At 40.1% G+C, this 12917-nt stretch overlaps 1 protein-coding gene across 10 annotated transcripts in view; it reads left to right on the forward strand.

Moving 5' to 3' along the window:
- The window catches only part of LOC140556268 (uncharacterized), a 99572-nt gene that overhangs the window by 57744 nt on the left and 28911 nt on the right, over window positions 1-12917 (forward strand). The gene's annotated exons all lie outside the window — the stretch shown is intronic.

Raw genomic sequence — 12917 nt, forward strand, 5'->3', positions numbered from 1 at the left:
TTTCAGGGTGACGCATTCTTGTTTACTTACCACACTCCAATCACCACGCTGCTGTCTTTTCTTACTGCCAAGGTGTGCTGGAGCTGCTTAACACAATAGTCTTTCACTCTGAATCTTTGAGCCTTCATAACATGATCCACGTTTCTCTCCTAGTACCTATTCACTGTGCAGCACCAAAAGAACACTGTCTGAACACAAGACCAGCAAGATATCCAGTTATGGTCTTTATGCATTTATGTAACACTCATTTTATCGTCTCTCCCCCCCCCCCCCCTTTTTCATGTCCTGATGATGAACATCCTTCCATGGCTCAACATTTGCTGCTGTAGGTAAGTCACTTATTTAGATATGTGTGTATTTCAGTTATGTTCCTGGAGTGTTTGTTGGCACGGTGCTGTTGCTGAGTGAGTTGCTGAATGCTGAAAGTAAAAAAAGGGGGCTGAAGCTTTGAATAGACACAGGTGGGCAAGTTCAGCTGATATAGTAATTAGCCAAGCTGTGAGACTATGAGTATGATGGTGTGAAAGCTGAGCTATGTCATAACAGCAGCATCACGTGTGGTGGTGTGTAGTATAATGCCAATACACACACAATGTAAAGATTTAAGGATATGTATTTAGTGTTTGCCCCATAAACATATGAAAATACACTATTTGGACAAAAGTATTGATACATCTCCTGTAATCAACAGTTATTAAAAAAAGGTTATCTGGCTTTAGTTGGTTTAACTGTCTCTACTGTCCAGGGAAGGCTTCCTGCTAGATTTTGGAACATTGTTGTGAGGGTGTGATTGCATTCAGCAATAAAAGCGTTAGTGAGGTCAGGGTGTTTGATGATCACCATCCTACCTCATCCCCAACTTCCCAACTCATCCCAGAAGTATTGAATGGAGCATCTTGTCATCATCCAGAAATGCTGGTGGGCTTTATACCCTTAAAGCCCACACTTGGCATTAGTCATGGTGCCTGTAGAGTCAAGATTATCTGTTCCAGAGATTCCTATTTTATTTGCAGTACTTCTCAACAGGGGCTAAACTGTGTCAGCAATGGGTGCGCAATGGAGTGCGTATAGGAAGGGCTGTCCTCAAACATTTGATTGGACATCTATGATGATGCATTAATTGAAATGAACTACAAATGCAACATAATCTTCAAAACAAAAAGTAAATAAAGAGCCGAAGTAAGTTAAGTCCATATATTTACTCTAACAGATACCTCAGTACATGTGGGTACCAGTAACATTGCAAGGTGGGCCTTCTAAGCAGCACATATTTTGCTGTGGGTTTTTTGTTGTTGTTTTGTAAACAGGATGGTGTACTGTTCTATGTGGAAGTCCGTTTTCCTGGTATGATGAGCTGTTGACTGTACAAGATTCGTACTTACATGTAGGCTACATTGGGTGAGAAAGCAGCTCCTATAAATAGGCTAGTGACACAGTCCCAGCAGGCACAGAGCTATGATTAATGAACGGAGAGCGAGAAGACATGGTTTACTTTCACTCTGCTCGTTTTCGTTCATTTCCTTTCAACTCGACAAACTTACAGCTTTTTTTTTTTTTTTCCTTGTTTAAGTTTTTGTTTTGTTTCCTTTTTTGTTGCATTAGGTTTGTAGATATAGTGTGTTATTTATAGTCAATCACAGGCTCTCATGCAGCAAATGAGATTGTTAATTAGCGTTAATGGATACAAATGCTTTCTGGGGATGTGCTGCTTTGTTGTGAGCACCCAAGAAGTGTGTGTATCCTAAATTGAATTGTCTCATATTTTGTGTTGTGGAGCATAAATGGGATTACCACATAACTGAATTGTTAAATTCTTTACATGATTTGCATTTTAGTCTGCCAGAAAGGTTTCATCTTACTAACTAAATCTAAAAATATTCCAAATTTAAAATAAAATGTTATATTCAAATATTTTAATAGCTCACTCCCACTACATGTCAGGTACATGACTGAGATTCACAGCTTAGTGACTGGGAATTAGGTGGCATCTGGATGTGATGCTTGCTAGAGTGTGTGTTTGTGTGTCTGTCTATGTGTGCTTACTGGTGTGGGGTTGTGTGTGTGGCAGCATGACACTGCCTCTGTAATTTCCAGTTCTCTTTTTCGCCGGGGTGGATCTGTGTCACTGAGGGTGCTATTTATCCTCAGTAGGAGGCAGAACACCGGGGTGTGGTGTCAGACTTCCTAACATGCAAAATAGTACACTCAATATTGTGTTTGTGTGTGTGTCCATGTGTGTTTTTGTGTGTGCCCTGTTTGCTTTATGTTCTATTTAATTTGGTAAGACACAGTAGAGTGTAAAGTGAAGTTTTATTTGTCAGTGTAGTTGGAATGGACAAACTGGAGGGGGGGACGTCATGATACTGGTCCTAGAAAGGCAGTCCCACATAAACTATGAGCATAGGCTCATTAGTTGACGAAATTATCTAAGCCTACTTTGGTTGGAAATCCAGGAAAGCATTACTGGCCTCACTCTCTCTGGGTGGGTAAGATGGCCCTACCACTCCCCTATTGCAAGCCATCCAGCCATGCTAGCTAATGCAGGAGTCTCATAACGGCCAACTCTGTGATGTTGGCTAGCTCTCTTTCTCTTCCAAGCATTTTGGGTTGTCCAGTGATGATGTATAAAGAAGCAGCGGTGCTTCACATTTCACGGAGGAGGCACATGCTAGGGTTCGCCCTTCACCTAGCTAGTTGTAAATAAATTAGGCAGGAATGTGTGGCATAAGGTAAACGAGCTGGATGTCCCTTGAGTTGAGTTGAACAGGACCAACTGTGATCTGTTGATCAATCTTAACATAATTATTGCCAATTATTGCCAATTATTGGTTGGGGGTAGTTGGAGATAAAACCTACAGGAAAGTAGATCACCAGGATGAAGGTTGGTGTCCACTGCTCTGTGTAATTATTTGCTATGATCTTCATTGTATATACACAAGGTTGTTCCATTGGCTAGCTATCATAGCGCTATAGGCATCGCAAGCTAGAATTAGGCCAGAATTAATACACATTTAGCTTGTATATGAGTTTTGAAGCCCAACACATGTTCTCTTATACAAGTGCTCTTCTCATTTACACTTACCACTAAGCATTTTTCCTGGTCAAAAGCAAAAATATTGAAACTTTTCACTTTATGACGCAATTAGAATCTGGTGGTTGTTGAAATGCTCCAAAATGACTTGAAATAACCATTCTGTTAAATCTACTGTTTAACAGAACTGTGTTTACCATTTTTCCTTTTCCAAGTCAGTGGAGAATGACAGTGCCACATAATATTGCTTTAATAATTAACGTATTGTCGCTATCATGCTAAAACCTTGTATTTAAATTGCAACTTTACAAAAACCTTTACCTTTTAGTGGAAAATATTTTATTCCAAGTAATTTTGGTCCATTCATCCTTAAAAAAAAAACAAAAATGAGAAATGGTAAAAAATGACAGTGACAGAATAATAATGATGATTATAATAATAATAATATTTAATATAATTAGGCCGTTTGTAGTAGTTTTTGATTTGGAATAACTATTCCCCATAACTCTGTATATGTTTGATCACTTGTTTTTATCTGCACTGTTAAATCTACTGTTTAACAGAACTATGTTTACCGTTCCTGTCAGCAGGCATTGTCCTTACTTGGACTTCTTTCCTGCTGTGTCTCTGTTATTGAAAAGTGTGGAGGAGGCTTATAATATGCCTTTCAATTGGCTCAAGTGAGATCTTAAGCACCTCTCAGTCTCACTAGAGGAGCCATTGATCAGCAGATTAGCTTTCTTACTTGCCTTGCTTGACACTAATGGGGAGCTGGTGAGATAGATTTTTAAAAATGCTCATTAAAAGCCTTTTTGTTACCTGAAAAATGTTTAGAATTTCATTAGATTTCAAGTGGAATAAAGATCTTCAGGCTTTTTGAGGTCATGTTTCCTAGATGTTTTCCAGAGTCTGCTTGTCTTTTAGTTGTTACTAAATCTGTTAGATAGGAGTGCAGCATCTAGCCAGTGTTGTTTGTGAGTGCATTTGAGGGCCTGTTTTAGCCTGAGACATTTGTTGTGGCTTTTAGTGAGGTTTCTGTCGAGTAGGGGTGAATGTTATGAAGCAGAGTATTGTAATACCTTTAGAAAGCACTCAAGCCATTGAATGCGTCACTGAGCACTCCAATAAGAGGTACACACCAGATTCGGATGAAGCGCATGACATGTATGAATTTACATGAGTAGTCTCTCTGTCATATCTAGGAATATTTTGCAAGATTGGAAGCAGCTCCTTTGTGCCCATCTGGTCTGCTGTTTTTGTTTTGTTTTTTTTGTTGTTGTTTTTTTTATAAATAATAGTTTCATTTGAACAGACAATGATGGTTTGATTGGCAGCTATAAAAATAGGATTTGACAGAACATACTTGATGTCCAGCCTTTATAGCATTTGTGACCCTTGTTTGAATAGGTCAAGCTGCATGCGATGTAGTGGTGTTTTGTATAAGGGCTCTTGTGGGATGTTAAATGAATTTATGTAATATAATAGGTTGCGTTCTGTCTTAATGAATCTTGGAGAGCTTAAGACAGCATGAATAATGTCCAGTGTTTGCTGTCACACCTTACCTTCCAGACTAACGCATCATGTGCCAGCATTGGGACTGTTGTACTAAAGCATTTAGCACTTTCAAGACAACATGAGGACCTGTATATTGAGGTACTGGATATACAGACTTGGAAAAGACTTGAACCTGTTTGGCCACTGACTGACCCACAGGGCCCATCATAGTAACTGATAGTGTGGGGCAAACCTTTAGCATCGTGCATGAAAGTGGTAGTGGACTAAATTCCCACATAGTCTGGAAGTGTAACTGTAAGTGCTTAAACCTCCCCTAAAGCACACGCTTAACACATGCATTTCTGGACAAACTGAGAGCTTAAGAACCGTCATTGAGAGTGTAAAAGGCGTGTGGACTGACGTGGTAGAGCAATATCACAGGATATTTCTTGTGAATGTTGTCCTACCCGCTTCACAAAAGTTATCAGCTGATCCTGGATTATCAACGATAGTGGTGCTATTTTTCCTTTTCCAAGTCAGTGGAGAATGACGGTGCCACATAATGTTGCTTTAATAATTAGAGTATTGTCGCTATCATGCTAAAACCTTGTATTCAAATTTTAATTCAAATAACTTTAATTTTCATTTTAAATAACCTTGTAATTCAAACTTTACAGGGGAAAGCAAAAACCTTTGACTTTTAGTGGAAAATATTTTATTCCAAGTAATTTTGTAGTTTTGACACAAAGTAACAACTGCCGATTTTGGGAAAAAAAAGTGAGAAATGGTAAAAAGTGACAGTGACAGAATAATAATGATTATGATAATAAATAATAATAATAATACTAATTATTATTATTAAATTTATATCATATATTTATATTTATGGCATTTAGCTGACGCTCTTATCCAAAGCGACTTACAAGGTACTGGTATTACAGAGGTGGGCCAATGTAGTGTTAGGAGTCTGGCCCAAGGACTCTTATTGGTGTAGCGCAGCGTAGTCATCCAAACCGGGAATTAAACCCTCCCACATGGTGTTGTAACTCAGTGGCAGGTAGTGGTGTTTTCTGTTGCGCCACACCAACCACATAAATATTATTGTTTTTCTACATAGTTTCAAAGTAACCCAATCGCATGAAGACCATGCAATATGCACCCATGTAGGCAGATATCCAGTCTGCACAGCAGCACACACAAGTAATATGTAAAAACAATGTCCCCACATGAGCTTTTTGCGTGTTTTGCGTGTTTGCATGTTTACGTGTTTACCACGCAGTGAAAAGCAGAGTGAGATATGGGAATGCAGCAACATTTTACTTTTTTTTAAGATTGAACTATTTTCATTATCATACATTCTCACTTCTATGCCAAGGCCGTTTTTAGCAGTTTTAGCGTACTTAGAACCCGTATTCTTGGGTTGTGCTGCGAAGAAAACAAACATCCTCTACCAGAAAAGTACCTGGGTGTTCTTGTGTTACAGTGCGCTAAAAGCTGCCGTGCCACTGGACTTGACCATTTGGTTCATAGGTGGTTTGAGGACAGAGGCTTATTTTTAGAAGCTGCAGGTTTAATGAGGTCATTTGTGTGAGTGCAACAGGATTTGTTGAGTCGGAGGCCTGAAAGTCCCTTTCCAGTCCCTGGAGTCGTGTCATACATCTTACATAATCCCAAACCATCAAGGACAGTGGCACACCAGCAGACAGGAGCAAGGAAACTGCCTCTAGACCATCAACCTACCATTGCGGACGCAGTCCTCCAAACACTATCTGAGCAGGACAAAAAGTGTTGACTCTCGCAAACTGTAATTACATTACAGTAATTTAGATTCTGAACCTTGATTTATTTCAAATTCAAATATCAAACCAGTGTGATTTTGTAATATATATATCGCGACTGTCACACAAAAACCTTCCATCTCCCTTTTTGCCCTGTTGGACCTTTTGCCAACTTTTTTGTCCAAGAGAGACGACAGGAAATGTTGCTGTGATATTGATAGTTATCAGTAAAGGACAGTGGGGCACAAACTATCACATTTCATTTTTTGGTAACCTATTTTCATTAAATAATTAAATAATATTTAATTAGTTGAATTTAAATATTTGCAGATTAATAATACTTTTGCACAAGCAAACGACACGTCTCTGCCACAACTGAAAGCATGACCCTCATTTCCAGCGCCTACTGTTTGAGTCCGGTTCAGCTGGATGCAACGTTGCAGATGTTACAGCTCACCCCATAGGTGTAGTTGATTGTAACAGGTGGACTAGCTGGAACAGTCGAATGAAAATCTGGTTAATTGTTGCATGCACAAATAACTCAATACTTTCTGTGTTGTTTGAACCAGACAAATTAATCCAAAAAATAGAATTACTGAAAGAAGGTTATGTCAAACATGTTACATTTGACCCCCAGTAAAACCTCAAACATGAAAAATGCACATTTTCATTGTTTATATATTTTATTATTGCATTTATAGTGTGTTTTTGATCTATTCATAAAAAGTTAATAAAATCTAAGATTGCTGAATTTGTATGCGGGTAAATGGGCTTCTGTGATTGTTTATTTGGAACAGCCGTACTTTAGCCTGGCTAGCATTAACTGTAAACCGTTAATATGCTTGAAAACTTTGTTACAGCCACCTAGAGGGTGATGAAAATAATATTGGAGTAAATTCACACATTTGTAGTCACACTCATGGTGGCAAATGGATGCACTTTTATGGGGTGAATCTTGTAACATAGCAGTTTGATTGCTGTCAAAATACACCCCTGACACTGCTATGGAAATTGAAGATGACCATAAAAAATCCATGTTACGTTTTGCCAGGTGTTAGTTTGTGTGCCCTGTCTCCTTTTGCCTAGTACATAGTCAAGTACCAAGTATGAGCGAAAAATAGAAATTGCATTTCACATTTGACACTGATTTTTATTTCATTTTTTTCTCCCTAGTAATCCACAAAAGTATCAATTACAAAAGCGCGCTTCACTGAAGTAGTTCATTGTATCGTACTTGTGTTTGAGTTGCGGTAGCTTGGTATCAGTCCAGCTAATGAAGTGAAGAGGAGATATTAGCTCAAAGAACCTCATTAGTGTTGGCTAGGGAAAACATCAGTTGACTAGTTTCCTGCAAGCCCCCCTGCTGTGGTTGTGAGCAGAGATGCTCAGGTGTGGACAATCTCAGCAGGGTTATTTTTACCCTCAGACAGAATGGGCTGACACTGCCTTTTTTTTTATTTATTTATTTTTTATTTTTTATTTTTTTACTCCTATGTCTGTCATCTTTTCAGCGCAGATGGGTGTCTCTGTATGCTTCATTACCATTTAGCTTTTTGCGTGTTTGCATGTTTACGTGTTTACCATGCTGTGAAAAGCAGAGTGAGATACGGGAATGATGGCTAATTAACAGGCCCGCTGTTTATTTAGCCATTGTGCGTCAGTGAACTGATGGAGACCAGAACAGGTGAAAGGCTATGTAAATGAGAGAGAGCGAGTCCAGGGAAAAGAGCAGAGAAGGTCAGGCTCTTGACTTTGTCTGTGTTACTCATTGGCAGACAGACTCCCTCTGGAGAGGGGGGTAGGGCCTGGCTAGTTGCTATGGCAACTGAAGAACAGCTGATGTTTCCATGGTAAAGGGGACAGATGCTGAAGAAGTAGGCTTAGGGGGAGCTAAACATGGCTCCAGGTTCCCCCTTGTGCAATTAGCAAATGGATGGATGCAAAATATTTTGTAATAAGGTGTCATAACACATACATCAATGCTCCCTTTTGCGCAGATTTAATATAGGTCATCCAGTTTGCCCCTTAGCCCACCGTGGGGCTATAGGGGTATGAGCTACATGTAGTGATGTCTTCTTAGACGTGCTCTAAACGTACTGTGTTAAATATCATTTTATGTGCTTTAGAGAAATGTATAGTGTCTCACTATATCAGTGTGCTAATTATGCGAATATGTAAACGAGGCAGCCTTGGGCTTGTTTCTATAATAAGCTCAGGAAATCAGTGTCGTCCAAAAACCGTGGGTGGTGTAAGGCAGGAGATAGAAGGGGCTGCAGTCAAAGCATAGTCACGGTCTGCTTCTTGATGCGGTAAACTGGATTGGGTAGAGCCTGTATTTTGGATACCAGGTGACATAATCCAGTCTGTACGATGGTTACAAGCATCCACTCTTCATACTGATGGTTAAGAGAAGCTCCTAAGTAGACTGGCAAACTAAAACAGGCCAGTGGAGTGTGGTATGGAGCAGTCAGGCTGTTCTTTGTTGACGGTTTCTTTAAAGATACAGGTTTTCCATCATTGGGTATAACCTATTAAAGGTAAAGAACCATTTAAGCAAAGGTTCTTTCAGTTGCTTTGGCTCTATGTAGAACCAGAAGCCCCCCTTTGAAGGTGTAAGGAAATGAATGCCATCAAAAAACAACACAGTAGATCTATATTCAGTTGAGAACACAGTAGATCTGTATTCATCTGTAGTATTGAGAATACACTATATAGACACTAGTAAGTATTGGGACGTCTGCTCATTTATAATTTCTTCTAAAATCAAGGACATTAAAAAAGACCTTGTCCTGCCTTTGTTGGAATGACTGCCCTAACTGTACAGGGAAGGCTTTCTACTAAATTGTAGAGCTTGTGCTGTGAGGATTTGATTGCATTCAGCGACAAGAGCGTTAGTGAGGTCAGGATGTTGGATGATCACAATCCCACCTCATCTCCAACTTCCCAGCTCCTTCCAGAAGTATTGGATGGAGCGCCATCATTGCAGAGAACACAGTTCCACTGCCAATAGGTTCATTGTGATCCAATTCTGAGAGTCCTACTCATTGGCAGTACTTCTCTACAGGGTCTAGACAAGCTGTGTGGGTGCAGAAGGGGTGTCCACAAACATTTGGACATGTTGTGTAGCTAAGCCTTAAATGCTCTCCATCAACTTCCGACCGACACAGATGAACCGAGTCAAAGCATAGTCCCGGTCTGCTTCTGTATGCAGTAAACAGGATTGGGTAGAGCCGGTATTTTGGAAGTCTTTTTGGACTCGGATGATGTAATTTGGTCTGTATGATGGTTAAAAACATTCACCCTTCATTCTGATGGTTAAGAGAAACTACTGGTAGGCTAGGAAACTAGAACAGGTGAATAGATTGTACTGTAGTAACTCATTTTATCTCTGTGAATGTATATATGCCCATGTCCAATTTGTCCAGTGATTAAAATGAGCTCTGCAGTTTTACCCATTAGTAAACGCTGTAGGACGATCGCACCCTTTAATTCCACACTCAGATAGACTCATATACACTCCATGAGAAGCTTTTTCGCATTGTAATATGAAGTGATTGACGTTCATGTTTATTTTACTTCATTGCTGCATTCAGCCAGTTGACTGCGCAGCCAAGCTTAAGATGCCTAATAAGGCAGTCATTTCTTCAAGATTGAGTTTAAATTTGACATGCTGTCCAATGAGGGAATAATCTCTTGTAGCCTAAGTGTCTGAATCTGTCGTTTGAAATCTGTCATTCCTCGCCTGATTGGAGCGGCAGCTGGGCCCTCTGTAACTAGAAAACAAATATTGATTTCTAACTACACTCTTAAAAAACTGCCTTTAGTAAAGGCAGCGGTTCTATGTAGAACCATGAAACCTCAATGAACCAATTAAATGCTTAAGATATTTGCCTGGTTTAATCTTCAAATACAAGGAGAACCTCCTGGATGTGGTGTAAGGTACTATGTAGCACAGAAAAGTGTTCTACTATTGTTAAGGGTCAAATAGCCCTTTTTAATAATGTATAGAACCCTTTTTAATAAGAGTGTAAGCCTTGTAGTCTGTAGAGTGTGTTACGCAGTAGTTTAGTAGTTGTAGTGGGACCCTAGCGGTGCTATATAGAACCATTTTAAACAGTTCTTTAAAGCTTCATCTACAACATGTTTTCCCTCATAACGATCCATTTAAGCGAAGGTTATGTCGTAAATCTATGTAGAACTATAATAAACGTCCTTAATAAGGAACCCTTGAAGAAGCCCCTTTTTAAGGTGTAGGGAATTAATTAATGCTACCAAAAGCAGCTCAACCAGAATAAACTTCAGAAAAGCGCTGGAGTTACTTTTTTATGGATAGAGGGGCTAACCATTTACCTGGGGGATCTACTGCATGCTTCCCTCAGAATAAATAAAAATGCCCCTTAAACGATTTCAGGAACAGGAGCGCATTGCTCCAAAGCAGCTTTAGAACACCAGCAAAATCAACAGCGCCTATGTACTTTTACATACACTTCTATACAAGATCTAAATTGTCCTGGTGATGCCCCTGAGGACAGTATGAGGAATAACTGAACAGTGAGATGGGAACAGTATCTTCTATAAACAGTATGTTCTTTAAACCACAGGATTTTCGCTTTGGTTTGCTACTTTCACTTCTCTACCCAAGCCCTATTCCCAAACCACTGTTACATGAATGCTAAGATCAGACCCAGAAGCTGTAGACCTGTAAGACTCCACTGAAAATCTGGTAGCTGCTATTAGCACATTACCACAGTGGACTGCAAAACCAGTCTGCAGTCAACTAGCATAATTCAGCTAGCCTGAACTGAGTATGAGCTGATGCCTACTTCTTTATTTTAGCTAAACACGTTTCCATCTTTACCCCTCCTCTGAATTGTCATCCTGAAGTTGAAACTAGTTGTGATGCACCAAATTAAAAACTCCTGAAACTGAAATTCAAGACGATTTTTGGTTTTATTCACCACATTGAGGTAGTACTTTTCTCAAACCCAGGGTTGCTGTACAATTTTTGAACAAAGACAACAAATCAAACTTGGGTTTTTGAGTGATCTCTAACCTGTAACAAAGTTCCTGAGTGGCATGAAGATTGGTCGCAGATTGTGTGCAATCCATCAAATGGTTCCAAGTGGAATTTCCCCACTTTCTTTATTTTGCTTTCATTTTTAGTTTTAGTCTCAAAAGATTTACAAAAAATGATCAAAGTACAGCATTCAAGACATTTGTTCTTAAGTGTTGGGATTTGGCCATTTTTAAACCTGTTTAGCTCCTTGAACTTTCCAGAAACTGTTCCACAGAGTTCAATTTTGAGGCCTGATGTTTATTATGGCAATAATGTAATTATACGAGGGATGAAGTGTGGGTTTATATACAGGATCTACAGGGTTAACTTTTTGATGGTACATTTTCTTTGGCCATTCTTGTCCAGAATGGTCAAATGGGTGGACAGCTGGATGGACTGCTCCTTTAAACCTCAGCCCAGAACATTTTGTACGTTTGTACAAGTTACTGAGACATTGAGCACGGGACGCATGGAGCACAAGTGGAAACGAATCTGATTTTGGCAGACTGCTCTACCCACAGGCAGCTCATACATATTAACTAGCCATGGCGTGAAAATCTGTCCTTCTTGAATTCGGTGCAGGCCTATGGTAGAGCTTGTTGGCCATTAGAAGCTTTCGCCTGTGCATTGGTTATATCGGCGAAAAAAGTCGGATAGGTTGAGTTTATTGACGGATGGTTTGTTATAGTCTTAGTAGACATTCTGTCTGAGGAAACAGCATAATTGATGGCTCCCCCATGGGCCCATGAAGTTTCCCACTGAAGGTGGTTGTGGAAACCTAACATAGGGATGTAAGAGAAATGGGTCCTTGGCTTAAATGCTGTAATGTTCTCATGTTTCCAGTGCAGAATTCTGTTTCTGCTCCAGTTTGCAGGTTATATATTCACTGCCTGCATTTACATGCCTGCACTCATGTCTGTCAGCACTGTGGGCCTTGTTATGGCTTTTGTCATAGAATTTAGCAGTCACAGGACTCGAGCAGGAGGTCGAATAACCAAGTGAAGCAGAACCGGAGCCATTCCGAAACACCAAGTTCTAATTTTGATCTCTGGAGTTCAGTTGCTTCTTCTTTTACTCAGTCCCCCCCCCCCCCCCACACCTTGTTTTCTTCCTCTCTCACATTCGTCATCTTCTTACTCATCCGCTATGTTCCAGAGATCAATATGTCTGTAAACGCAAGCGCCCCCCCCCCCGTACCCACTCCCCCACTTGCAGCCACCGCCGTGACAAGGCTCTTGTTGCCATGACAATGAGAAGCAGTTGCTCTGGAGACTTAAGGAAGCAGGCAAACAAGGCGATCAAGGAAACAATGGCAGTTCATTGGAGAGCTTGGGAAGGGCGGTTATTGAGCTCAACATAGAAACTTGTCAGTCTGAGTCCCTCTTGCCCTCTTTAGGTTTGTCGTCTTCTTACCAGCAGTCCGGCTCATTTTTCTGTGTTCCTGCCACCTGTGTTCCTACCTTCACAATGATTAATGCCCCTGGCAATGCCAACGGCTTCCCGCAGCTGTGAGGATCGAGGAATGAGATTTGTTTTGCTCTTCAGTCAAGGAGCACTC

This window comes from Salminus brasiliensis, chromosome 5, assembly GCF_030463535.1.
Source record: "Salminus brasiliensis chromosome 5, fSalBra1.hap2, whole genome shotgun sequence".
Taxonomy (NCBI): Eukaryota; Metazoa; Chordata; class Actinopteri; order Characiformes; family Bryconidae; genus Salminus; species Salminus brasiliensis.